This window comes from Polypterus senegalus, chromosome 9, assembly GCF_016835505.1.
Source record: "Polypterus senegalus isolate Bchr_013 chromosome 9, ASM1683550v1, whole genome shotgun sequence".
Classification (NCBI taxonomy): domain Eukaryota; kingdom Metazoa; phylum Chordata; class Cladistia; order Polypteriformes; family Polypteridae; genus Polypterus; species Polypterus senegalus.
The window spans coordinates 139,186,633-139,213,727 of record NC_053162.1 but is presented as its reverse complement, the minus strand read 5'-3'; the positions used below and the strand labels follow the sequence as shown (position 1 = coordinate 139,213,727).

The 27,095-nt window shown below is 41.2% G+C and overlaps 1 pseudogene; it reads left to right on the top strand.

The window, feature by feature from the left end:
* The first annotated feature begins 3,011 nt into the window (after positions 1 to 3,011).
* LOC120534917 overlaps positions 3,012 to 27,095 on the top strand; it is a 115,899-nt pseudogene continuing 91,815 nt past the window's right edge.

The window sequence follows — 27,095 nt, the reverse complement described above, 5'->3', positions numbered from 1 at the left end:
GGTCACCAGGGTCTGCTGAAGTCAATCCCAGCCAACACAGGGCGCAAGGCAGGAAACAAAATCCGGGCAGGATTCCGCAGTTACTATACTCCATTTGATTAATTTATTTTTTCAAATAAAAATGTTTCTTGTGGCTTAGCATTTTTCATGTTTAAAGAATCGCCCAATTACCTGAAGACACTTTGAACTGTAAGCTAATACCATTTGTATAATGAACAAAGCAAAAGCAGTTAAGACTAATTAGTTTTTATTTAAGTTTATGACTTGCTGATTTATTACGTTAATTGTTTGATTGTTAAGAAGGCAGGCTCCATTGTAGGATTAAAGTTGGACAGTTTAACATCTGTGGCAGAGCGACGGGCACTAAGCAAACTCCTGTCAATCATGAATAATCCACTGCATCCACTTAACAGTGTCACTTCCAGGCAGAGGAGTAGCTTCAGTGACAGACTTCTGTCACTGTCCTGCTCCACTGACAGACTGAGGAGATCGTTCCTCCCCCACACTATGCGACTCTTCAATTCCACCCGGGGGAGTAAATGCGAACATTAATTTTATTTTAATTTTTTCATTTTATTACTATTTAATTTAATATTGTTTCTTTGTATCAGTATACTGCTGCTGGATTATGTGAATTTCCCCTTGGGATTAATAAAGTATCTATCTATCTATCTATCTATCTATCTATCTATCTATCTATCTATCTATCTATCTATCTATCTATCTATCTATGACAATGTCAGCACTGGTTTAGTTTACTTCTGCTTTTTCCATTTCACATCCTAACACTTGGAGGCTGGTCACAAACCTCATGTGTGGAAGCAGGTGCTGATCAGATTGCGCTAAAGGGATCTCATCTCTGCTCAGATGAACAAGCCAAACAATGATGCTGAAGAAGGAGGTCTCTGCAGCATAAGTCATACCTCTGTCGTCACTGAAGGGCATAATCCCTATACTGTATGTGCTGTGAGTACATTATTTTGATAAAGGTTTTGTCTTAATGTCTTTGGTTTGATGAAGTATCAGAGACAGTGAATTACAGCATTAATATACAGTAATTAGAATAAATAAACACAAGCCTATTGTCATAGCTGGCACTTTTCATGAAATACCTTTCATTTTTAATTCTATGTAAATTAATGAGATTAATAACTCAATGGAACAAAAGGACCGATCATTACAAACTGACAGAAATTACGTATATGCATTCAATAATAAGAGAAGCTAAACTGACTGCAGCACAGAATTGTATTATTCGTTATTTGAAGCTGTTACTTCCTATTCAATTTTTATATAAATTCAATGGGAATGTTTATATTTACAAAGTGCAGAGACCTTACCTGTTTTTGAATGAATAAACTGGATCAAAAATGTATTTGGTTAAAGAAATATTAACTAAAACTTTACAAAACCAAGACAATTTGAATATACAGTATATCTATATCAGTAGCAAATGCTAGCTATTGTCACCAAGAGATGGCTATTTTTTGCGTTTACAATAAGTTTTAGGTCACATATGCCAGAGACAGATTTCTGATGAACGACATTGTCAGCAATTAGGGCCAACTTCTTGTGTGTTATTTTCACCTGGTCCTCACATCTCAACCTGTTGTTAAGCAGCATTAATTATATTGCACTTACTGTAAATAATAAAGAGAGTAAAGGAAATAATAGAAAAGTCTGATTAAATATTTTTGGTGTATATAATTATTTAAAATATAAATATTTTGTTCCTTGTCTTTTTCTTCAGGTTTTTCATTTGGTGTATTTTGGAGTTTTTTCTTTCTCTTAGGAAACAGTGTGACCTGTCCTATTAGATTAAAGACTTAAATAAATTGTTCATTTTCAAGTTTCTAAAATATTTATGTAGTGCAATGAAAAACTTTTTTGCATTTCTCTTACAGACGAGTAACAGTAATATGATAGCACCAACAGGTAATGAATGTATAGAAGAATCACTTATGCATGTGCCATTATGACTTATGACCTTTGGATAAAAAACTGTCACTTGTGCGTATGATGGGATATTGCTTTGCGCTTCATCACCTGGTTGGTCCTAGATGGAGCATTGCTGTAAGAAGGTGACCACCTCAGAAGGCAGAGGGAGAAGAAGCTGTTTTAAATTATCTAAAAAAAAAGAAAAATCCCAAAAGTTAGAATTTTTTATGTGCTATATTTTTCTACAACTAAGACAGTACAGTAGCTTGTAAAGTGAGCTGCTGAGGTTAACACAGTATAACAGAGGTATTTAATGATAATAATAATAATAATATCTATCTATCTATCTATCTATCTATCTATCTATCTATCTATCTATCTATCTATCTATCTATCTATCTATCTAGAAGAGCTCCTTTCCTGACACTTGGAACCTGTGTTTGCAATGCAAAAATGGCTATTGTAGTTAGATACTGTAATTATATGCTGTCAACCAACTTGTCACTCTGAACATAGACAAGAACTTCAGCTGTAGTTAGTTAAGAGCATGGGAGCCAGAAGAACATCCTTTTGAGTTTAAAGCAGTATTTCCATGCAGCATGAACACAGAAAATATCATAGTATTAGCACTCTCCATCACTTTGTGCTATCCACCATCACTCTCTTAAACATCACTGAGACAAAAGCAAGCACTTAATGCTTGGAGCTACTATTTATACCCTTTTCCTGAAAGTTTTTGCCCTCTTTTTCAAATTCTCTTGAAACTTGTCAAAAGATGTGACGCTGTTAGTCAATTACTACTCAAGAACAATGTGTAGCACTTCTGGACACCTGCCTTCCTGGCCAGGCTGTGAGAGCTAACCATGCGGAGCGTCATAACTTAAGCAATCCTTGTGCTTTTCACAACAGTTATACAATTTTGTTTTTCTATTTTCACCACAACTAGCAGCAGTAAAAGAATAGAAGCAATAATAATAAACAATGCACGTGACTTCATACTGTATTAGAAAACAGAATTGTTGGCCAGGTCTTCGCTGTTCATTGTAGCTTTTGTGTTGAAGCGGAGGTGCACAATGGGCTTCAGTGACCTCAGAGCCCCTGCTGACCTTATGGTCCTCAACGACAACTTTGCTGATAAAAGCTACATCGAAGGGTATGTGCCCTTCCAAGCAGATGTTGTGGTTTTTGAGGTGCTGTCCAGTCCGCTACCATTGGACCTCTTTCACTCCCTTCGCTGGTACAACCACAACAGGTCTTACGAGAAGGAGAAGTCAAGCCTGCCAGGAGTAAAGAAACCTTTGGGAAAGTAAGGCCCAGCAGAAATCGAGAACACCACAGCGGCTGAGAGCAAGGAGGAGGATGATGACAATATTGACCTGTTCAGCTTTGACGAGGAAGAGGAGAGTGAGGCAAAGAAGATCAGAGAAGAACACCTGGCACAGTACGAGGCAAAGAAGTCAAAGAAGCCAGTACTCATCACCAAATCCTGGGGCCCCTACCTACACAACCACTCACAGGAATAAAAATGTAAATGGTCGATAAAATTAAACATACTGTATATTTATTCTGTTGGTACTTCCAACAAAATATGTGTTTAAACATTAAAAAAACATGCTGTACAGCAAAGATTAATCAACACAAACATTTGAACAATATAACATGAGCCTTGAAAAACACAAAAAGATAAACATATAAATGATACTCAATTGGTAAGCCATACAGATGGAGATGGCACAGTGTGAAATTACTATGAATTATTTATTATTAATCAAGAATTCAAAACAGACAATTTGCAGAGAATTGAGTTGAAGTAATATTAACATATACGCTTTTACGTTAGGCCGTGTGTAACATCCGTACACATATATGGACATGAGGTTGCAGAGGTGACCATGATAATAAATCAGAGGCGAATGCCTTTATAAAAGTACAAATATTTATACTTTAACATAGTATGGTATTTATTTATTGACAGAAAGTTACAACATACATAAATTAGCATGGGGCCCCCAGGCAACTGCCCAGCGTGCCCATGCATTAAGTCGGCCCTGCTTGTAGTTATAGCATTAAACCACAGTGCATGTTCATAGTTAACAAAGCCAGAAAATATTACATTTTATCAAACAATCCACTTCAGAAGCAAAAAAATTAAATGACTAGACACATATTACACCTTATATTGTGTATTAAGAAATTTAATTTAAATACATGATCACAAACGTTTTTCCCTTACATGGAACTCCATTAGTTAAAAGGCATTACAATATTAAACATTGATTGAAATTACATGTGGGAACAATGAGGAGACCTTTATCAGGTCATGTTTGGTAGTATTATTCTTGTTGAAGGCTTTATACAGTTGATCCAAAAAGCATTCTGACCAATTCACTTTCTGCAAACTTTTTTGTTTTTTGACTTAATTTCAGAGTTATACATTTGCCATTTTTCCTCATCAGTCTACACTGAATAGCTCATAGTGACAAAGTAAAAACATGCTTTTAGAATGGTTTGCAAATGTATTAAAAACCAAAACTGAAGTTTCTCATTTCTATAAGTATTCAGACTCTTTGCTATGACAATCCAAATTGTGGTCAGCTGCATTCTGTTTGCTTTAATTATCCTTGAGATGTGTCTGAACCCTGACTGGAGTTGACCAGAGCATAAAAATACTTCAAAAGCTTTGAGTGTTCCCTGTGAGGACAGTGGCCTCAAAACTTTGTGAAATTGAAGACCGTGACTCTTCCAAAAGTAGTCCATCCAGCCAAAGTGAATAAACAGGCAAGAAGGGCTTTGGTCAGGGAGTTAACCAAAAACCTACTGGCCACTATGACAAATCTTCAGAAGTTCTCTGCTGAGATGAGAGAACCTGTCAGAAGGACAACCATCTCAAAAGCACTCTATCAATCAGATGGAACCCACTCTTGAGTAAAAGGCATATGACAGCCTGCTTGGAATTTGCCAAATGATATTTAAAGGAAATTGAGAGGATGAGGAAAAAGTTTGTCAAGAAGGAAGGATTATGGATCTTTAGTTGTCATTCCAACATCTATATACAGAAATGAAATTGAGTACTCAAGTCCCGGTAATCAATGCAAATGATAACCCCATTAAAATTTCATAATAAAAAGTACCCCATAAATATCAGAGATCAGAGATAATACAATAAAATAGAAAAAAGTAACATTAATACATAAAATAGAGTGAGATAATTATAGCTAAAGAAATATTACTAGAGATAACCCTGCACTTAGCTCATCTGATAGAGCGGTCAGTCTAGTAGTGGAAAAAGTGTTCAATTTCTCAAAATGGGAGCAGAAGGTATTTAGAGCATCAGGTAGATATGAGTCCATGTGGCACTCTGCCTCTTAGCTTTTATAATCTGTGATGGTCTTAATGCCTTTCCACATGGTCTTGGGATCATTGGTAAAATAATAACCCTGTTCTTTAAGAGTGTAGTTGTATTTTGCTCTTTAAGTTCCCACCACTAATTTCCTTCTTGCTACCCTGAGTGTGACTGTTTCTACAGACCTGAAAGTGGAATTCTGAGCTTTCAGTAGTAAATAGACCTCTGCATGCATTGAGGGTTTCTGGTTGTGGTGTGTGATGATTGTACTGGTAACAATAACATCATTAATACATTTACTGATATAACATTTAACTGTTAGTTCCTACTCATCAAGTTCCACAACTCCCCTACCTGTTATGGCCACGTTAAACATCTGCCAATCAGTGCATTCAAAACAGTCCTGAAGCAGAGGGGCAGCATCAATAGGCCACACAATAATGGACTTTTGTATGGGCTTCCAGGAAATAAAGGTCAATATGCAGGGATTAGCAAAATGGAGATATGGTCAGAGAGACCAAGACAGCGGTGGCAGGAGGTGATTTTATATATCCCCTTCCAGTTAGTGTACACTCTGTCAAGCATGTTCACCCCTCAGTTGGCAGAACTAATATGCTGGTGAAGCTCTGGTAAAGTATCTATCTATTTAACGTGCAATCATGTAAAGAGCCTCCAGGTGCTTATTTTGATGCTGACATGAAGCTCTCTCAATGTGTCATTAGCATTAGCATTCACACTTATGTAAACAGTGACTATAACCTCAGCCGTGAGCTCCTGCAATAGATAATGTGGTCTGCATTTTACTATTAGGAGTTCTACTGCCTCAGAACAGTAGCTGATAACCAAAGAACCATTTGTAAACCAACCTTTGTTGATATATAGGCCGAGTCCGCCTCCTTAGGATTTCCCTGATAGCTGATTCCTGTCTGCTCAGAAAAAATGCAGCCCCTTGAGTTGGAGAGTCGAGTCTGGCATGTTACTATTAGATCCATTTTGTTATCCATTGCATGCCTATTGGATATGTACAATGTCATGTCAGTATAGCTGGTCTGCTGATGTTACCTCTTCTTCTTTCCTGCGCACCGCCTCCTCTTGCCTTTGAATCGCTGTAATCTGCTGTACCAGTTCACTGTCCTCTGCAGTTACAGTCTGCCAAGCATTGCCTTGAGGTCTAGTGGAAGTCAGGGTGCCGGCATGTTACTGTTGATATTCAACTGGGCTATATCTTAACCTTCCCATCTGGTTTGATGGGAGAAAAATGTAACTCTTTGGGCAGAACTCCAAGCACTATTTCTAGCAAAGACTAAGCCCTGTTCATCACCTGCCTAATATCGTCCCTACAGTGATACATGGTGTCAGCATCATGCTGTGTTGGTGCTTCTCAGTGGCAGAGACAAAGAGACTGGTCAGAACTGAGAGAATGAATACAGCCAAATACAAAAAGGAACTTGAAAAGAATCTGCTCCACAATGAACATGACCTCAGAGTGTGAGAGACACTTCAGCATGACAATGACCCGAAGCATACAGCCAAGAAAACTCTGGAGTGGCTTTTGGAACAAGTCTCCAACTGTCTTTGAGTGGCCCAGCCAAAGCCCAGCTTTAAACTCCATGGAACATCTGTGGGGAGGACTGAAGATGTCAATTTAAAGGCACATCTCACCCAATCTAATGAAGCTTGAGAGGATCTGCCAGGGAGAAAGGGATAAATCGGCCAAATCTAGATAAGCAAAGCTTGTAGAGACTTACCCGAGAAGACTTGAACCTGTAATTGCTGTCAAATTTGGGTGGGGTTCTTCAAAGTACTGAATTACCAACGATCTGAACTCTTATATAAAAAAGAGATTTCAGCTTTTGATTTTTAATACATTTTGCTAACTTCTGAAAAAATGTTTTCACTTTGTCATTATTGCTTTATTCAGTATAGATTGATGGGCAAAAAATGGTAAATGTATTCTTTTAAAATCAAACCTTCAGCATAATAAAGTGTACAGAAAGTGAAGTGATCTGAATACTTTCTGAATCCACTGTACAGTACAGCATTAATGACATTTTCACAATTAAAATTACTGTTGCATCTTACATTAGCAACATTTAAAAAATCCCATTTAAATTTAGTAATGAATACATTTGTCACGATTAATTAGTATTTTAGTATATTACTTTCATATAATTTGCATAATAATAATAATAAATCATCATCATCATCAAAACCTTAATAAATAATGCAAATCCAGGTTTTAATGCAGGTTGTTAAAAGAGCATAGATCTGTGCCTCAAAGGACAACTGATTTATCTATTTTTGTGTACACATGTGCCAAGTCTTGGCAAGAATGTCTATCATAACCTGGCAAGAATGCTTCTTTCCCAATCCAGATTATTGCCTTTTAAGGTCTTTCATTTTATGAGTTTACTGCTCTATGGATTTATCATTTTTCCTTTAAAGATCTTTACCTGTTTTATTTTGTTTTTTGGCTAAAAGTTGTCTTTAAACATATAAATAGTCTTAAAATATGAATAAATAAATATATAAATAAACAAATAAAACATCTATAAATCATTTCAGAAAGCTTCAGACCTCTGGATGATGGAGAATAGGAAAAAAATATGCTTCTCTTTCTAATTTATTTTTACCATGTGTAGCAACGTTTACATTGTACTTATAACTGTCTCTTTGGCAAGACTAGTGGTGTTATTTAAAACTCTGTTCAGTCCCTTTTATTTATGTATAAAGTATTAATAATCAAGACTGGTTATATTATAAAGGTTTATAAGCAAGAAATCCTAAAAAGCATATGCTCAAGAAACTTGTATCTATTAATCAAAACATCCAAAGGGATCATTTTATATGCTCACCTAGCCCAGTGTTGGAGAAGGAGACATGACCTGCACTCCTTGTCACCCACATACTCTTAATACAACTTTAAGACATTTCATTGATGTTTGGTTATTGAAAGTCAGTCTGTTCAAATGTAGGTACAGCTAGCCAAAGGTATCTTTTGAAGACTAGAAGTTGACACTGAATTCAACATTTTCCATTTTCTCTAGTCCCCTAGTTAACACTGCACAAATGCCTGCACCTTATCAAACATCTGCTTCTGCTCACAATCAAACTAATTTGATCTCAAGTTACACTATCCTCTACAATGAGTCTATTTATTCTGTAGTTATTTTTTTTTTGTTTTTTTTATAATAAGATATTATATTGTCTTCATCGCCAAGCCCATTTTTCTGAGAAACAATACATGTACTGTTCTGAAACATCTGCAACACTTGTACTTGAAATGAGTATCTTTATAACATGGCTGTTTGCAAGAAAGAATTGTTTTGACCTGATGTCTCATTCAGGGTTAGACCCCACCTTGCACCTTTTGTGGCTAGAGTTCTGAACGTCCTGACTCCCTCTCTAGCAGAGTTTAATAAAGAATGGGAGTACCTTTCATGATAGCTATGAAGTAGAGAGCAATTTATTTCCTTGAAGAAGAAGCAGAGTCTGGTTTTAATCAGCAGATGATGTATGAAAGCTACTGTAGGATGCACTAATGGAGCAGAGTATTTCATGTTAGACCAGCGTATGTCTGTACTTGTGCTATCAGCCAAAGAGCCTGCTGATTCTCACTGAGTAAAACCTTTACTAAAAGTCATTTTATATATGTATGCACACAATTTTAAATCATTCATGCATCTGAGTTAACAGCTCCGAATGTGCTGTTTTCAGCAGTCTAGAAAGCAGGGAAGGATGCGGCCATCTGTGCAAGTGGAGTTCAGATTAAAGCTGTACAGAAGAATGCTGATCACATGTAAAAAAGCAACTGTTATTTATGTATTATTAAAAATGATTACTCAGTTGTTCTTTACCTCTGTCATAGCCAGAGAAAATAGAGAGTGACAGCAATATTTTCAACACTGTCTTCTCAGAAGTCAAACGTGTTCATATTTTTTTTTGGTATTTGGTACACTGTATTAATCCCTGAGGGGACACTGTCTTTTTGAATGACTTTTGTAGATCAGAGTATGGGTTCAGCCATTGTGCAGCACCCCAGGAGCAAGTTTCATGGTAAGGGCCTTGATCAAGGGCCCAACAGAGTAGGATCCCTTTTGGCAGTAACAGGATTTGAACCGTGTTCATGACATGACAACTAACATCACTGCTGATTATAATGGGGCTATACTACCTAAAAGCTGCTAAGCAAACATGTTAGAAATACCACTCTAGACTGTAGTTATATTTGTTAGTATGGTACAGCCAGCATCGGCTTTCCAATTGTCCTAGTAATTTTTATTTTTCACATCTGTATTCACATATAACGAAAAAACGACCAAGCGGGGCTTGTAGGGTCTCTTTATGTCTCCTCTTCCCATTTCTTCCACCTTTATTCTACATTCTGGAACAGGTTTTGAGATGCTACCTAGAAATATGTCTATGGCAGCCTCGCAGATTACTTCTGAGTCCCAAAATGTCTTTTGGAGCACTTGGTACTTTGTTGTGGATTTCTTTAAAATAAATGTTCCAAAGTGACTGTAAAAAGGGTGTGTATATCTACAGCCATTAACTAGATGGGACGGCAACTGGAATGACCAGGGGAGAGAGCATCGGCAAGGCAGTACCTCCCCAGGATGGTTGAGGTCAGCTCTCCTGGGTGGCTGTGGGACCATGGATTACCGTAGGGTATGCTGGGAGTTGGAGTTTGGCACAGCCGGGCTGGGCTTCATGGGGGCCACCAGGGGGAGCTGCCAAGCCCTACAGTGGACTTTCACCACACCTAGGTATGATTCCGGGTAATGATGATGACCTGAACAAGAGGAGCTACCTAACTCCATTCGGAGAGCCATTAGTCGAGAGGAAGAAGGACGAAGCTTGCAATGGAGGAGTGCAGGCAGAAGGACTGTGTTGTGGTGCTGTATGGACTGTGCTTTACTTTGGGGGAGCAAAGAAGAAACATGTCCTCGACTGTAAATAAAGGGGCATTGTTTGGCAATTTGTGTCTGTGTCTGTGTGTGTTGAGTTAGGGCAGCTGTATGCGCCCCGGTGATTCACAATATATATAAACAGTTATTCTATGCTCCTTCTTTAACTTTCTCAATTCACGTTCCTTAGTAACAACATCTGTTGGAAAAAAAGCTGCCCACCTCTGTTCAAGCTGTTAACTCACTTGTGTGTTTAACAAGCAATTAAAGATTCTCTTGTTCTGTGAATTTCTTTCTATATGGTAATGGCTTTACTAGGTTTGTTTACTTGATTATGTTGACCTCATTTGTAAGTTGCTTTGGATAAAGCTCTCTACTAAGTCAACTAAGTATTGTGCATCTTTTGAGCTCAAGTCGCCTCTCCCGGAGACCACAGATAAGAACACTGGCTAGTGCGGACGGACAGAACACTTCCAACATACATCAAAAGATCTGAATCTTCTTAAATAAAAAAAAAATATTCAATACATATAAAAAAGTTGTGGATTTACAGTTGAACTAAAGTGTATGTGTACCCTTGTATTGCAATAGCGGCTTCTACGCCTGTGTGCAGCTGAATAAAAGAATCTATCAATCTCCAGTGAAGTATGAATTTATATTTTAGAGCATGCTATACTTGGACTGAGAGAGGAAGGCAGACATGTGTTATGTTACCAGTGGTCATTGTGTGGTAGCTGCTGATCCAAAAAGCCATTCCACTGCCATATTAATCCTTTATGACATATATATTAAACGTCTGCATTCATAAGTAACTGGGACTTCATGGTGCCTCGTCTAGTAGAATATATAGCTGTTTAGCAAAAGACGTTCTAGCTTCGAAAGTATGTCTGAAAATATGAGCAAGTCTTCCTAGATCAGGTTTCTTTCCAAAAGATGGGATAGTGTTTTCAGTCAAAAGGGATTAGCCCTTACACAAGTGAGGGTATAATAACATTATGAGAAGCAGTACACACTGCATACCTTTAAATTCAGAAGATTTACTGAATGTCATAACTATCAAAATTATGGCTGTCAGTTACTGCAAAGCGAAAAGCACAGCTGAAGACGTCTTATATTTAGAATGATTACAGATGACAGCACAGCCCACAATTTCAAAGGGGGTAATGACTGCAGTAAAATAATTGTAAACAGACCAAGAAGGGGAAAAAAAAAAGATTTATATTTAAACAATGTGACCAGTGACTGGGTCTGTTTTGAGACATCACATCAGTTTTATTTGCAGACTTGATTTAGCCGTCGTAATACAATTCATAAACAAAAAGAGAAACAATAAAGTATCTAAATGTCTAAAGATTTCTGAAAGGTTTTTAGAAGTCTATTCTTCTTTACTTTTTGGCACAATTGTACTGTGAACCATATGCTGGCAGGGTTTGATTTCAATTCTGGGGCTATTTACTATGAAGTTGGCATGTACTCTTTGTTTCTACTGAAGTACTTCAGATTCTTGCCATATGCCAAAGATGTGTATGACAAAAGTAACTGGTAACTGTAAATTAACTTGATGTGGGAAAGTGTGGGTATCAATATGTTCCCTGATATACTGTATACTAGGTGTCCTACTCATTTTTGGTTCCTGCTTTGAATCCAAAGCTGAAGGGAAAATTCTGTGGGTCTCTATGATCCTGTTGTGAAAAAATTGGGTCAGAAAAGAGTTATAGGAATTTTTCTGTACACTGGAGAAAGAAGAGATGTTGTGTAAGTGTGGTATCAGTAGGAGACACAGCTTTAACCAAAGCAAAACAAAAAATGACATTGAAGGTGGTAAGTAATTTACATGTTTTTCTATATGAAATTGCAATGATCAAAATATTATTTTGTTAAAAAAAATAACAAAAACAATGATGTTACTAGCTGGTTTACTACTATTTTTGTCACTTTCTCAACCCATTTATTGCAATTTCGGACTGCAGGGAGCTTCTGCGCATTGTAGCTTAAAAAAATAAGAAATTTGACAAATGAGAATACACCATTCAGTCCATCTAGCGTGTTTGTTTAGCTAAGAACTAAGCTACCCTAGTATTTCATCCAGATACTTCTTAAACATTGGCAGAGTTTCTGCTTCATCTACATTTCTGTAACTCATGTAAGATTCCTACGACTCTTCGCATAAAGAATTGCTTCCTGGCTTCAGTCCTAAATGCACCTCCCCTTAATTTCCAATGGTGTCCTTAAGTATGTGATTCACCATTAAGTTGAAAGAATACTGCTGGATCTACTTTATCACTGTCTTGAATTTTGAAGATCTAGATTAGGTCCCCACACAATCTCCTCTGCTTGAAACTAAACAGGTTTAATTCTCTTTCAGAATGCGACATATTCTTAAGTACTTGAATGCACCCGGATGCTCTCATCTGTACAGTTTCAAGTGCTGCTGTGTCTTTCTTGTAGTAGTGACTAGAACTGCACACAATACTGTATATTCAATAGTTTTTGTAGTATAACCTAATATTTTATTTTCCTTTTAAATAACTTCTGTAAATTGTCAATGTAAATCGACAGATCCTTTTCAGAGGCTGCTTCCTTTATGAGTTTCTCCCATATTATATTTATACTTAACAAATGCTCCTTATGCTCCTCATGTGTAGCACTTTCCACTTTTCTACATTAAACTGCATTTTCCAAGTATTCTACACTTGTCCATGTCTTTCTGAATTCTTTTTTCTCCCTTTTCAGTGTCTACCATTCCTTCAATTTTAGTATTATCTACAAACTTCTCAAGTTTACTAACTATACCAAAAACTAATTAATATATCTCTCTATTATAATAAAAAAAATCCTGGTACGAGACGAAACTTTTTAGCCTGGGACGAGACGTGAATTTTTCAGAGACATACTTTCATGTCCCGCAAGATGAGACTTTGTGCCAAGAGATTTAACCACATCCGGGGCTGGAAATAAAAGACAAAGAGTAGATGACAAAGTAGAACATCGTAAAGAATTGAAAAACATTGGTGCAATAAACATGCAGAGCAGGTTAGAGATAATGAAAGTACTAAGATTGGAAAGTCTCAAAAAACTAATAGTAAAGATCACAATAGCGCTAACAAATGGAAATTATTACTCGGTGAAATAATGGAACAGCGAAAAGAGATCAAATGTATTGTTCAGATTTAAACTTTAAGTCGGAGACTTGTAGATCGTCTAATTTGTGTTGCCGTCAGGGAAAAATAGTGTTTCTTCCCAATGAAGAGGCATATCTGCAAGAATTAAATGATTTATTGTTTGATGAAAGTGAAATCTACATATGTGAGCAGCAGAGACGCGGAGTGGCTGGCACGTAGCACAGGCAGGGGAGTTTGGCAAGCGAAGCCCCCTAGTATTAATATAAATAAAATAAAGTAATGGACCCATGACAGGCCTTTGAGGGACTTCCATGATGACTTGACTCCACATTCTCCTTTTACTGTATCTCTACTGTTTGTCCCCTGCTGGTCAATCAAATTAAGATCTAGTTTGTAGGTTAGGAGCACCAATTTACTATGTGGCACACTCATATATATATTCATGCTTACTGATTTGTTGCCAATTTACAGTGGAAAATAAACATAACACATACCTTTAGAAAGCAAGAGACAGGTCAGTGCTCCCAAAGGTACTGGTTCAGAAAGGAATTAAATAATATAGGATCTCCTGACAACAGTGCTTGTCACAGAATTTTAGCTAAGAAATCTAAAGCTAAAGCAGTTGTGGCCTGCAGGGGTATAAGCTGTCATAATTCAAGCAATGAACACGGAGGTCAAAGCTTTAAAGCAAAAATTATTATTCAAAATGAAGGTTAACAGGCCAAAAAGAACACAAACTACAGCAAGCATGGCATAGCAAAAGACCTACTGCCTAATTCTGTAAAAAATAAATGGATAAGATTGGTGACCTTGGTTGGGCTGAGTATCCTGCACTTATCAAAACTGTCCTAGTATTGTAATGTCTCATTGGACCAATTTGCGCAGGAGAGAATCCCTTACTACAGTGGGGTGGGATCACCACTTGTTCATAAATATTTACTAAACATTGGCTGTTAAACTTCCTCTTTTTACTACATTAAGTAACCTTTTAACACCCTAGCCTCTCTTCCTTCTGCCAGGTGAGCCCTTGCCAAACACTTATCCCCCACCAATGCAAGGCCATAACACCAGTAGGGCCTTTTAAGCCCAAACAAGCAATTACTTCTTTATTAATCAGTTCAGAGTCTTGTGGGCAATAAGAACATCTGGTAGTGCCTTCTTGTAACTATAAAAAGTTTGCTATCTGTGGTCTTCTTACACAATTCTAATCTCTGTGCAACTGTGCTGGTATTATTTTCTTTATAACTAAATTATGTCTATATTAACATTGACCATGGCAGTTATCAAGATGAAGTATTCAGACAAATCTGCATGTCACGTAATATGTTTATTACAATAAAATATACAATATTCAAGCACAGATAGATCACCAGAACGGTAACTGACATGCAAAACTAAGTAACCAGTTCTTAGAAATTCATTCCTAAATATGCTGTCTCATGATGAAACCGAAATCTAACTGACTGCAAAGTTGTGTCAAACTTGTACTCTTTGTACTATTTGGCAGGTGCTGTTTCATGTATCTATAATCTGCTTCTCACAACTGAGAGGACATGGTGATTGTTTGCCAACTGGCTGACCAACCACAAGCATTACCTGCTAGGTAACCATCCAAATAAACAGATTGCGATTCAGACCTATGAATGTAATACTCCGATCTTCAACTTGTCAAGTGGTGCAACATCAGAGGCTTTGCCTCAGGCAGTGACTTGCAAGATTTGATCCCCATAAAGGGAAGCAAAGGTGTATAAACATGACGAGCCCAAATTAGGGCCAAACACGTGTCATGTACTCTTTCTATTATTTGGCAGGTACTGTGTCATAAATATATATATATATATATATATATATATATATATATATATATATATATATATATATATATATATATATATATATATATATAAATACAGTGGGATGCAAGAGTTTGGGCAACCTTGTTAATAGTCATTATTTTCCTGTATAAATCGTTGGTTGTTACGATAAAATATGTCAGTTAAATATATCATATAGGAGACACACACAGTGATATTTGAGAAGTGAAATGAAGTTTATTGGATTTACAGAAAGTGTGCAATAATTGTTCAAACAAAATCAGGCAGGTGCATAAATTTGGGCACCGTTGTCATTTTATTGATTCCAAAACTTTTAGAACTAATTATTGGAACTCAAATTGGCTTGGTAAGCTCAGTGACCCCTGACCTACATACACAGGTGAATCCTATAATGAGAAAGAGTATTTAAGGGGTCAATTGTAAGTTTCCCTCCTCCTTTAATTTTCTCTGAAGAGTAGCAACATGGGGTCACAAAACAACTCTCAAATGACCTGAAGACAAAGATTGTTCACCATCATGGTTTAGGGAAGGATACAGAAAGCTGTCCCAGAGATTTAAGCTGTCTGTTTCCACAGTTAGGAACATATTGAGGAAATGGAAGACCACAGGCTCAGTTCAAGTTAAGGCTCAAGTGGCAGACCAAGAAAGATTTCGGATAGACAGAAGCGACGAATGGTGAGAACAGTCAGAGTCAACCCACAGACCAGCACCAAAGACCTACAACATCATCTTGCAGCAGATGGAGTCACTGTGCATCGTTCAACCATTCGCGCACTTTACACAAGGAGATGCTGTATGCGAGAGTGATGCAGAGGAAGCCTTTTCTCCGCCCACAGCACAAACAGAGCCGCTTGAGGTATGCTCAAGCACATTTGGACAAGCCAGCTTCATTTTGGAATAAGGTGCTGTGGACTGATGAAACTAAAATTGAGTTATTTGGGCATAACAACGGGCGTTATGCATGGAGGAAAAGGAACACAGCATTCCAAGAAAAACACCTGCTACCTACAGTAAAATATGGTGGTGGTTCCATCATGCTGTGGGGCTGTGTGGCCAGTGCAGGGACTGGGAATCTTGTCAAAGTTGAGGGACGCATGGATTCCACTCAGTATCAGCAGATTCTGGAGACCAATGTCCAGGAATCAGTGACAAAGCTGAAGCTGCGCCGGGCTGGATCTTTCAACAAGACAACGACCAAACACTGCTCAAAATCCACTAAGGCATTCATGCAGAGGAACAAGTACAACGTTCTGGAATGGCCATCTCAGTCCCCAGACCTGAATATAATTGAAAATCTGTGGTGTGAGTTAAAGAGAGCTGTCCATGCTCGGAAGCCATCAAACCTGAATGAACTAGAGATGTTTTGTAAAGAGGAATGGTCCAAAATACCTTCAACCACAATCCAGACTCTCATTGGAACCTACAGGAAGCGTTTAGAGGCTGTAATTTCTGCAAAAGGCGGATCTACTAAATATTGATTTCATTTCTTTTTTGTGGTGCCCAAATTTATGCACCTGCCTGATTTTGTTTGAACAATTATTGTACACTTTCTGTAAATCCAATAAACTTCATTTCGCTTCTCAAATATCACTGTGTGTGTCTCCTATATGATACATTTTTTATCGTAACAACCAACGATTTATACAGGAAAATAATGACTATTAACAAGGTTGCCCAAACTTTTGCATCCCACTGTATATATATATATATATATATATATATATATATATATATATATATATATATATATATATATATATATATATATATATATATATACTCACTGCACCGGGGATCAAACCTCGGACGCCAGCGTCAGAGGCGAAGCCATGGCGTGTGGTTCGTTTATTTGACAGCATGTAAATCAGGGTAATTACATTCATGGCATTCATAGTCTGAATCACAATCTGATTGTATGGGTGGTTACCTATAAGGTAACGCTTGTGGTTGGTCTGCAAGTCGGCAAACATCCGTCACAGTGCCCTCTTCAGTTGCGAGAAGCAGATCATAGAATGTTGCATAGTTTTACTGTCAGATAATGCAAAGAGTACGCAACACGTGTTTCGCCGTAATTCTGGGCTCATCAAATGTACACACTCACTGCACCCCCTCTCGGGGATCGAACCTCGGACATCAGCGTCAGAGGCAAAGCCTCTTTACGTTGCACCATGGCGTGTGGTTCATTTATTTGACAGCATGTAGATCAGGGTAATTACTTGACAGTAATTACCAAGTAAATTGTCAAGTAAAGGATCCAGAATAAAATCTGCCTCTCAATTTAAGAAATCAACCAAATCACTTTGGTCTTCAGGTTTTTCTTTACTAATGAAAACTGTATCTCTCCATTTAATTCTCATTTGAAATGGGAGTTTTAAAAAGATAGCAAGTCTGTTTACACTGTTTTCAAATTCATAGTTACACTCAATATCGGGAATTGCAGTGTCTAACACCTACTGTACATAATCGCTCAGTGCTTCTCCATCTTCTTGTTTAGTTTACGGTCATTGCAGTGCTATTTTCATATACGTATTTGCTATTTTCAGCTCATTACTATAATAATGAAGTATCCTCTTTGCTTTCTTGTAACTGTTATCTTTTCATTGGAGTCTGTAATTTTGAAGAAGTTCTTGCAGCCACCATCTAGTACAGTATACTGCTCATGAAAGTGAAACTTATCTCGATCCTTTTCAAATGCATTGTCCATAGAGATGAAATGCCTTTATAAAAGGGATATATCATTAGAGGGTCACCATTAGATATTGGTTCTTTTGTACGTGATACATGAGGTTTGCTTTTCTGTTGAAATAACAGTTCTGCAGTTACATTCTGACCTTCTATTGGTTTCTGCATGAACATTTCTTTCCCTTACTGAATCACTGTATATGTTAAACACATGGTTGCTCCTGCTTTTCTGCTTTGTGCGTCTCAGGCTCTAGAAGCTTTTGAGGAATTCCACCAAGTTCTATCAGTTTAAGTGTCACTGACAATGAAGGTGAAGATGCCACAGTAGTTAGCTGTGATGGAAAACAGTGTTCTTTATTTTGGAGTGTGTGCTTTTTTATGAAGCTTGGGGATACTGCCTTCTGGGTAATCCTAATCTTGTAGTTGTAACTCTAACTGATTTACTAACTGTTCATAGAATGTTACATAGTTTACTGTCAAATAATGCAGAGTACACAACATGTGTTTCACCCTTATTTGGGCTCATCAGGCATACAGCGTAGCACAGCATAAAGGTACTTCATCTCTGATGCTCACAATTGATCCCCACGCGGTGCAAAGGGGTGTGTACACCTGATGAGCCTAAATAAGGGCGAAAACACATGTTGTGTACTCTGCATTATTTGACAGTAAACTATGTAACATTCTATGAACAGTTAGTAAATCAGTTAGCAACACTGAAATGATTACTGTCGGCTATAAGTGCCTGCCGTCGATGGGTGATGCAAGGAACATTATAAATGCAGAGAACAGTATTACTTGGCCACTAGTGGCCACGACCCTGCCTGATTGCTGTGTCTGTGTATAGGAGAGTGGTAGATCCTGCTACAATAAATAACTGTGCTATTCCTGTTTCAAGCTAAATAAACCTGTTTTTACTAAAATACTGAGACTCAGCCTTGTGTTTTGGGGTGCAAGGCAGTGACTTGCGTGTCACTATATATATATGTATTGTGGTGGATGGCCGGCCGTTATTCCCGGCCAATACCCCCAAGCCGCCAGCTGGAGCCCTCCTTGCAGCATGGAGGTCCCTAGAAGACCAGCAGGGCATCATGGACAATGTGGTTTTTATGCACAGCCCTGCTGGATGCCATGGGGGCCACAAGAGGGAGCTGCAGGGAGGACCGAGGACTTCTTAGCCGTGCCCTATGACCCGGAACCGTCATAGGAAGAGTGCGGCTTCGGGTTAAAGAGAAGAGCTTTTACCTGACCCGGAAGTGATTGAGAATCACATGGACTGGGGATTGGGAACACTTCTGGGTCAGGAGATATAAAAGGACTGTGAGAGCTCCCAGACGGCAAGCTGAGCTGGGTGGAAGGGTGGCAACGCGTCTGGGAGCCTGAGGATTGATTTATTGTAGTATTTGTGTGAGTTTAATGAATATTGTGGTGGAGTTTGTTTTGTGCACTGTGGCAACAAAATAAAGTCAACATTTGGACTTTATCTGGTGTCTGGAGTCGGTGGACAGGGTTTTTGAGGGCGAGGCGCCCTATCTACCACAGTATATATATATATATATATATATATATATATATATTGAGAGCTGGCCCGGCACAGACAGACGGACATCATATTTTGCTCCCCACACACGTTTATTTACAATATTATCAAATATACAAAGTCACGTGCACTCACGAACCCCAGTGCCTCTTGCACCGAATCCCCCAAAGTCCAGGGCCCACAGTCTCTGTGCCTTTCTTCCTGGCCGCCTCCTGTCCGCTCTCCAGCTCAGTCCTTCTGCCTCCCGACTTCCACCAATCACTGGAGGGCGGCCCTTAAATAAGGCTCCCGGATGAGCCCCAGGTGCTTCCGCCATCTGCTCCTTGGCCACGCCCCAGCGTGGCGGAAGTGTCGGCTGCCTTCCTGGCAGCTCTCCGGGCGTCACACAAAGTCTTCCCCCCGGCACTTCCTGGTGTGGCGGAAGTGCCGGGCTCCCGGGATAATTAGGCACAGGGCGCCGCCTGGCGGTAGCCACGGGTCCCCTACAGGGCTGGGCTTCCATGCCCTGTACCCGAGGCCCCTGCGTAACCAGGGCCGCGCCCCACTCTGTCTGGAGGAGGCACTCGCCCTCCTCTTGTCCTCAAAGCGTCCCGGCGGGCTCCAGCCCCAGCCGCGGACCGTCGCGGGATAAACCGGCATCGGGCGCCGCCTGGCGGTGACCACGGGCCCCTACAGGAAGGGCTTCCATGCCCTCAACCCGTGGCCCCCAACAGAACCAGGACGGACGCCCCCTCGCGGTGTGGAGGAGGCACAAGCCCTCCTCGTCCTCCAAAGCGTCCGGCGGGCTCCAGCTCCGGCGGCGACTGCATGGGATCAACGGCATCGAGCGCCGCCTGGCGGCACCCAGGCCCCTACAGGGTAGGGCTTCCATGCCCTCGACCCGTGGCTCCCAATAGAACCAGGGCGGGCGCCCTCGCGGTCTGGAGGAGGCACAAGCCCTCCTCATGTCCTCCTGGGCGTCCGGCGGGCTCCAGCCCGGCGGAGCCAGTGCCCCACCGCTAGCGAGGACACGTGGGTCGAGCGGCACAACCGAAAGGGCAGCCGTCCCGGCGAGGGTCCTACTATGCCCCAGGGTCCAACACGGCACCCTGGGACATCCGTCTTCGGCACCCCGCCCGGCGCAAGCGTGCCCCTGTGGTCTGCGCCGCTCGCCCCGCTGTTCCCGCGGTTGGGACACTATTGGCCTCTCGGCGTGGAGCCCTCCGCGGGCGGCCCGCTCCAGGAGGGCAGGTCCCTGGCGGCGTCGTCCTCAGCGCTCGTCGGGGCCGGGCCTGTGGAAAAAGGAAAAGAGGGCCAGAAGCACTGCCAGGACACTCACCCGAGTGCCCTGCCGGTCTCCGTACTCCGCAGTGCTCCTGCCCCCTCCGACAGCCCCTGACTTGCCTGCTGAAGTCCTCCGTCGCAGGTTCCATGCCCGTCCGCCTGTTGTCCGCGGCACGCTCGCAGGCGGCTCGCCCAGCCGCCCAGGGGATCTCCTCTGCCCGCACAGAGGGCGGCCCTTCTCGGACGCAGCGCGCACCCAGCGGCGCCCCCTATCGGAGGAACCGGCATTCACCCGCCGGTTCCTCCTTCTTTTCTTGGGCGTGCTGGCGGTCTGGGTCTGAGCACAGCAAAGCTCAAATCCAGCCCGTCTGCGTCCAGGCAGAGCGACAGGAGACAGCTGCAGGCTTGGGCGCGGCGCTAGGACCCAGGGCACTCAGCAGCCCGATCCTACCAGCCCTGCGTGTTGAGCTCCTCGCCTCGCTAGCTGTCTGCACCGCCGCATCCGCTGTTGGGAGGTTGCTTACTTGGAGCTGATCGTCCGCAATCGTCACAGCCATGTTCGAAACCTCCTTGCTCTACGGGAACGGTAATACTCACCACCCCGCCGTGTTCTGCCTGCCTCCGGTTCCAGCGCCGCGCCGATCCTCCGTCTCACGCGGCGTCTCTCCCGACGCGACCGCCTTTCCCGTCAGCTGCTCACACTGAGCGGCGAGAACACGAGCAGCTCCTCTAAGGGCGGCTTGGCGGGCGAAGGACTCCTCCGACACCGCCGAGCCGCTGGTGGAGAGAGACAGGCGTCGGTGAGCTTACCTGTCGATCGGCTCCGCGCGGCGCCTGCCTCCTCTGGGCCACTCCCTCTGGCCCAATCGGGTCTCGTTTTGGCACGAGATTGGCGTTCCTAGGTCCCGCCTCCATCCAATCCTCGGCGGGCACACTAGACACACCAGCCAACCCGTGCCTGTCAGCGGCGGGACATCCGGCCAGCGGCCATGGCTCTTTCCTCCCTAGTGCGGCGACATGCTGGCTCTTCAGGTTGCAGCGTCTCCCTTTCAGCAGCTCTCCCGGCTGCTGGCGCTTAACGAGGCACAGCGGTTCGACAGGCCCCTGCCACCGACAAGGATCCGGGCGGCCCTGCCTGTTAAAGAAAAACAGGCGGGCCCTTCCCTGCGAGCAGGAAACTTACCTCCGGGTCCTGTCTGTCGGGGAAGCGTCCCGGCATGGCCTCGATAAGGCGGCCTGCCGTCCCGGCGCCTTCTGCCACGCGTGCTGCGGGAGCCCGCTGCACTCCAGCAATGCCCATGGTCCTTCCTCCGCACCTGGGAAGCTCGGCCATAATGCGGTCCGGCGGCGGTCTCGGGTAAAAGCGCTCAGCGGCTGTGCCGGGCCGCTCCTGCGGCCAGTGTGTGAGTCCGCTGCTGCGCGGGCGTTCACAGACATATTTGTTATTAACAAAGCAGGTCCCGTCTTGTACCAGGCGGATCATCCGCCGCGACACGCCACTGTGAACGCTGGCCCCGGCACAGACAGACGGACATCATATTTTGCTCCCCACACACCGTTTATTTACAATATTATCAAATATACAAAGTCACGTGCACTCACGAACCCCAGTGCCTCTTGCAATCAACCCCAAAGTAATGACTATTAACAAGGTTGCCCAAACTTTTGCATCCCACTGTATATATATATATATATATATATATATATATATATATATATATATATATATATATATATATATATATATATATATATATATATATATATATATATATATACACACTCACTGCACCCCGGGGGATCAAACCTCGGACGCCAGCGTCAGAGGCGAAGCCATGGCGTGTGGTTCGTTTATTTGACAGCATGTAAATCAGGGTAATTACATTCATGGCATTCGTAGTCTGAATCACAATCTGATTGTATGGGTGGTTACCTATAAGGTAACGCTTGTGGTTGGTCTGCAAGTCGGCAAACATCCGTCACAGTGCCCTCTTCAGTTGCGAGAAGCAGATCATAGAATGTTGCATAGTTTTACTGTCAGATAATGCAAAGAGTACGCAACACGTGTTTCGCCGTAATTCTGGGCTCATCAAATGTACACACTCACTGCACCCCCTCTCGGGGATCGAACCTCGGACATCAGCGTCAGAGGCAAAGCCTCTTTACGTTGCACCATGGCGTGTGGTTCATTTATTTGACAGCATGTAGATCAGGGTAATTACTTGACAGTAATTACCAAGTAAATTTGTCAAGTAAAGGATCCAGAATAAGATCTGCCTCTCAATTTAAGAAATCAACCAAATCACTTTGGTCTTCAGGTTTTTTCTTTACTAATTAAAAACTGTATCTCTCCATTTATTTCTCATTTGAAATGGGAGTTTTAAAAAGATAGCAAGTCTGTTTACACTGTTTTCAAATTCATAGTTACACTCAATATCGGGAATTGCAGTGTCTAACACCTACTGTACATAATCGCTCAGTGCTTCTCCATCTTCTTGTTTAGTTTACGGTCATTGCAGTGCTATTTTCATATACAGTATGTATTTGCTATTTTCAGCTCATTACTATAATAATGAAGTATCCTCTTTGCTTTCTTGTAACTGTGATGATGATTACTGTCGCGCTATAAGTGCCTGCCATCGATGGGTGATGCAAGGAACATTATAAATGCAGAGAACAGTATTACTTGGCCACTAATGTGGCCACGACCCTGCCTGATTGCTGTGTCTGTGTATAGGAGAGTGGTAGATCCTGCTACAATAAATAACTGTGCTATTCCTGTTTCAAGCTAAATAAACCTGTTTTTACTAAAATACTGAGACTCAGCCTTGTGTTTTGGGGTGCAAGGCAGTGACTTGCGTGTCACTATATATATATGTATTGTGGTGGATGGCCGGCCGTTATTCCCGGCCAATACCCCCAAGCCGCCAGCTGGAGCCCTCCTTGCAGCATGGAGGTCCCTAGAAGACCAGCAGGGCATCATGGACAATGTGGTTTTTATGCACAGCCCTGCTGGATGCCATGGGGGCCACAAGAGGGAGCTGCAGGGAGGACCGAGGACTTCTTCGTGCCCTATGACCCGAACTTCCATAGGAAGAGTGACGGCTTCGGGTTAAAGAGAAGAGCTTTACCTGACCCGGAAGTGATTGAGAATCACATGGACTGGGGATTGGGAACACTTCTGGGTCAGGAGATATAAAAGGACTGTGAGAGCTCCCAGACGGCAAGCTGAGCTGGGTGGAAGGGTGGCAACGCGTCTGGGAGCCTGAGGATTGATTTATTGTAGTATTTGTGTGAGTTTAATGAATATTGTGGTGGAGTTTGTTTTGTGCACTGTGGCAACAAAATAAAGTCAACATTTGGACTTTTATCTGGTGTCTGGAGTCGTGGACAGGGTTTCGAGGGAGCAAGAGCGCCCCCTATCTACCACAGTATATATATATATATATATATATATATATATATATATATATATATATATATATATATATATATATATATATATATATACATATATATATATATGCAGTATATGTACTGTACACACAGAGTGAGAGAGGCACCACAGGGGAAAATACCATTGACAAAATCATAACCTTGATTAAGCTTCAACTATGTTTTGGTTTCTAAATTTCATTACCTTACAGAAAAGACCCTGACAGGTAACTGACACGCATATGGACGTAAACACTTTTTAGAAATTCTTTTTTAATGATGCAGACTCACTCACCACAAAGTTGTGCCACTGCAAAAAATATGTTGACTCCAAGGCAGTTATCAGTGATGTTCTAAATGTTTTGCTGTTATCTTTTTTTAACTATATGAAACTTAGGAATCAGATTGTGATCTGTAGCAAACTGCAGTGAAGTGACTGTGTTATGTATATGCCTGCTTACATTGATATTATTTTTTTATTGTTAGACTGTACTTACTACTCAAGTTTTATAATGAGTGGAAAATGTCATCATTACACAAAATGAATGCAGCTGCATTTTTCAGAAAACAGACATCTGTGGAAGCTGTTTCAAAGTTGCTTAATCTTTGTTCCTGCCTGGCATTGCAAAATGTGTGCCATTTGCCTATAAATAAAGGCTAAAATCCTGTTTTTAAAAGTCAGGCCAACTTATTCAGGTATGAAAACTATGTAAGTTTCCAACTAACGGCTCATTTTATTTCAACACAAGAAACAGAAATCCAACCAAGTCTATCTGGCTACTTGATTTCCTAATTAAGAGCAGAGACTACTTTTACACTTCTAATACGCTGCTGACTGACGTAATTGGGAAAACAGGCAAAAACAATTTTCAAGCCCCCACTGAGCCAAACTGTGTTAAAATCAGTTTTCATCTCCAGATATCACACTTGTAATTCACACAATGATTCTAATCCTGAAAAATACCCTTTTGATCCATTTAAAATTAATTGGTGCCCTCAGTCTGTGTGGTAGGATCTAATTTTCTATTGTGCAATCTAATAGCTGCAGCACATTTATTTTTTGTTAAGTTTAGAGTGTATGCCATGCCACGTGGCACATAAAAAAGCATTCAAACACAGTAGATGTGATATGCATTCTTATTCAAGTATGTATGCATGTACACATATAAATGGCAGCTGGTAAGAAAATTGCAGAAAGGAAAAATTCTTTTAATATTAGTATACTATGAGACAGATCAAAGAGGAGGTGAAGTGAAATGGTAAGTGAATACTGAATTCTCTAAACTTGCATTGTTTTGAGATTTACACTTGTGAAGAAGTTGATAACTTTCTTGCTGTCACAGGAACTGACAAGGAGGTAGTGAGTGATTCGAAAACTGTAGAAGGAAAAGTGCTGCTTAAAATAAATACAATGAAATCTAGCATATCACCAGGACCAGGTAACATTTGTCCTCAAGTGCTTAAGGTGGTTACTGAGTGCATATATAAAACTTTGACTTGTATTTTTCAAAAATCTCAATACACTAAGGGAATTTCTAATAACTAGGATCCAGCAAATACTATCCCATTATATAAAAAGAATAATTGGGCTGATCCAAGTAAATATAGTCCAGTAAAGCTTAGCATGTATCAGGGGTAAATTAATGGTGGCAATTTTAAAGTAAAAGATAAATCATCACAAGTGAAGAAAAGGTTTATTAGCAATAGTCAGCATGGTTTAAAAAGGGGTTATTTTTAATACCTATTAAAAGATTAGCTTCAGAATCTATAAATTGTAGATATGTCCACTTCAAAATGTCCTCCTACCATGGAATATTTCCTCTGTCCACTGGAATGGAAACCTGTGTACAGACTTTTGGTATATCAATATGTGCGTTATCATTGAGTCCGCAGGCTTGCAGATTTGATAAAATAGAACTTTTGCTTAGCATTCTTGAATTAGTGTCACAGTTACTCATTATTTTGAGTAATAGTTCTTCTTCCTTGAAGGTTTAAGTGTCTTTGAAGATGTTCAGTGCAAATTGTTACTGTACTACCAGAGTCTATAATGGCATATGTTTTTGTATTCATTTTACTCTTCTTAGATTTTACCTTAACAGGTGTGGATATTGCCCCGGACACAGACAGGTAGACACACTCATGTCACCCGGCACACATTTATTTTCCATGGTTCCTTACAAAAGTCAATGCTCACAAGTCCCCAATACCCCTCAGTCCAGGCCAACACAATGCCTTCTCTCTCTTTTCTTCTTCAGGTCGCCTCCTGCCTTCTCCAGAGACCTTGTCCAATTCTTCCACCCGACTCTTGTTTCCTCTGAAGGGAGGCGGCCCCTTTAAATAAGCACCCAGATGTGCTCCAGATGTGTTCCTGGCAATCTCCCACCGACACGCCCCAGTGTGGCAGAAGTGCCAGCTGTCTCCCCAGGAGCACTCCGGGTGTCCCTGTTCCTCTTCCCCCCAGTACTTCCTGGTGTGGCGGAAGTGCTGAGGTCCAGGGTCTTCTAGGTATTGGGGTCCCCCTGGTGGTAACCCCTGGGTCCCTACAGGGTTGAGCTTCCCAGCTCTTTACCCGCGGCCCCCAGGGTGGTCGCCCCCTCGAGGTCTGGAGGTATCACCTCCATCCGGGTACCACATTGCCCCATCACCAGTGAAGACACATCGGTCAGAGCGACACATCCCGTGAGGGCAACTCCTCCCAGAAGTGGGTCCTACTACGTATCCAGGGTCCACCCTGGAACGTACCACTTTGGCATCCCCTCCAAGGTTTTCGCGCCCTTTTGGAGCGAGCCATAGAGCGATAAAATGCCCTTATAAAAAGGAATATATCTGTTAGAAGGTCACCATTAGATATTGGCTCTTCTGTACGTAATACATGAGGTTTGCTTTTCTGTTGAAATAACAGTTCTGCAGTTACATTCTGACCTTCAATTGGTTTTTGCATGAACATTTGTTTTGCTCACTGCATCATTGTATATGTTAAGCACATGTTTGCTCCTGCTTTTCTGCTTTGTGTGTCTAAGGTTCTAGAAG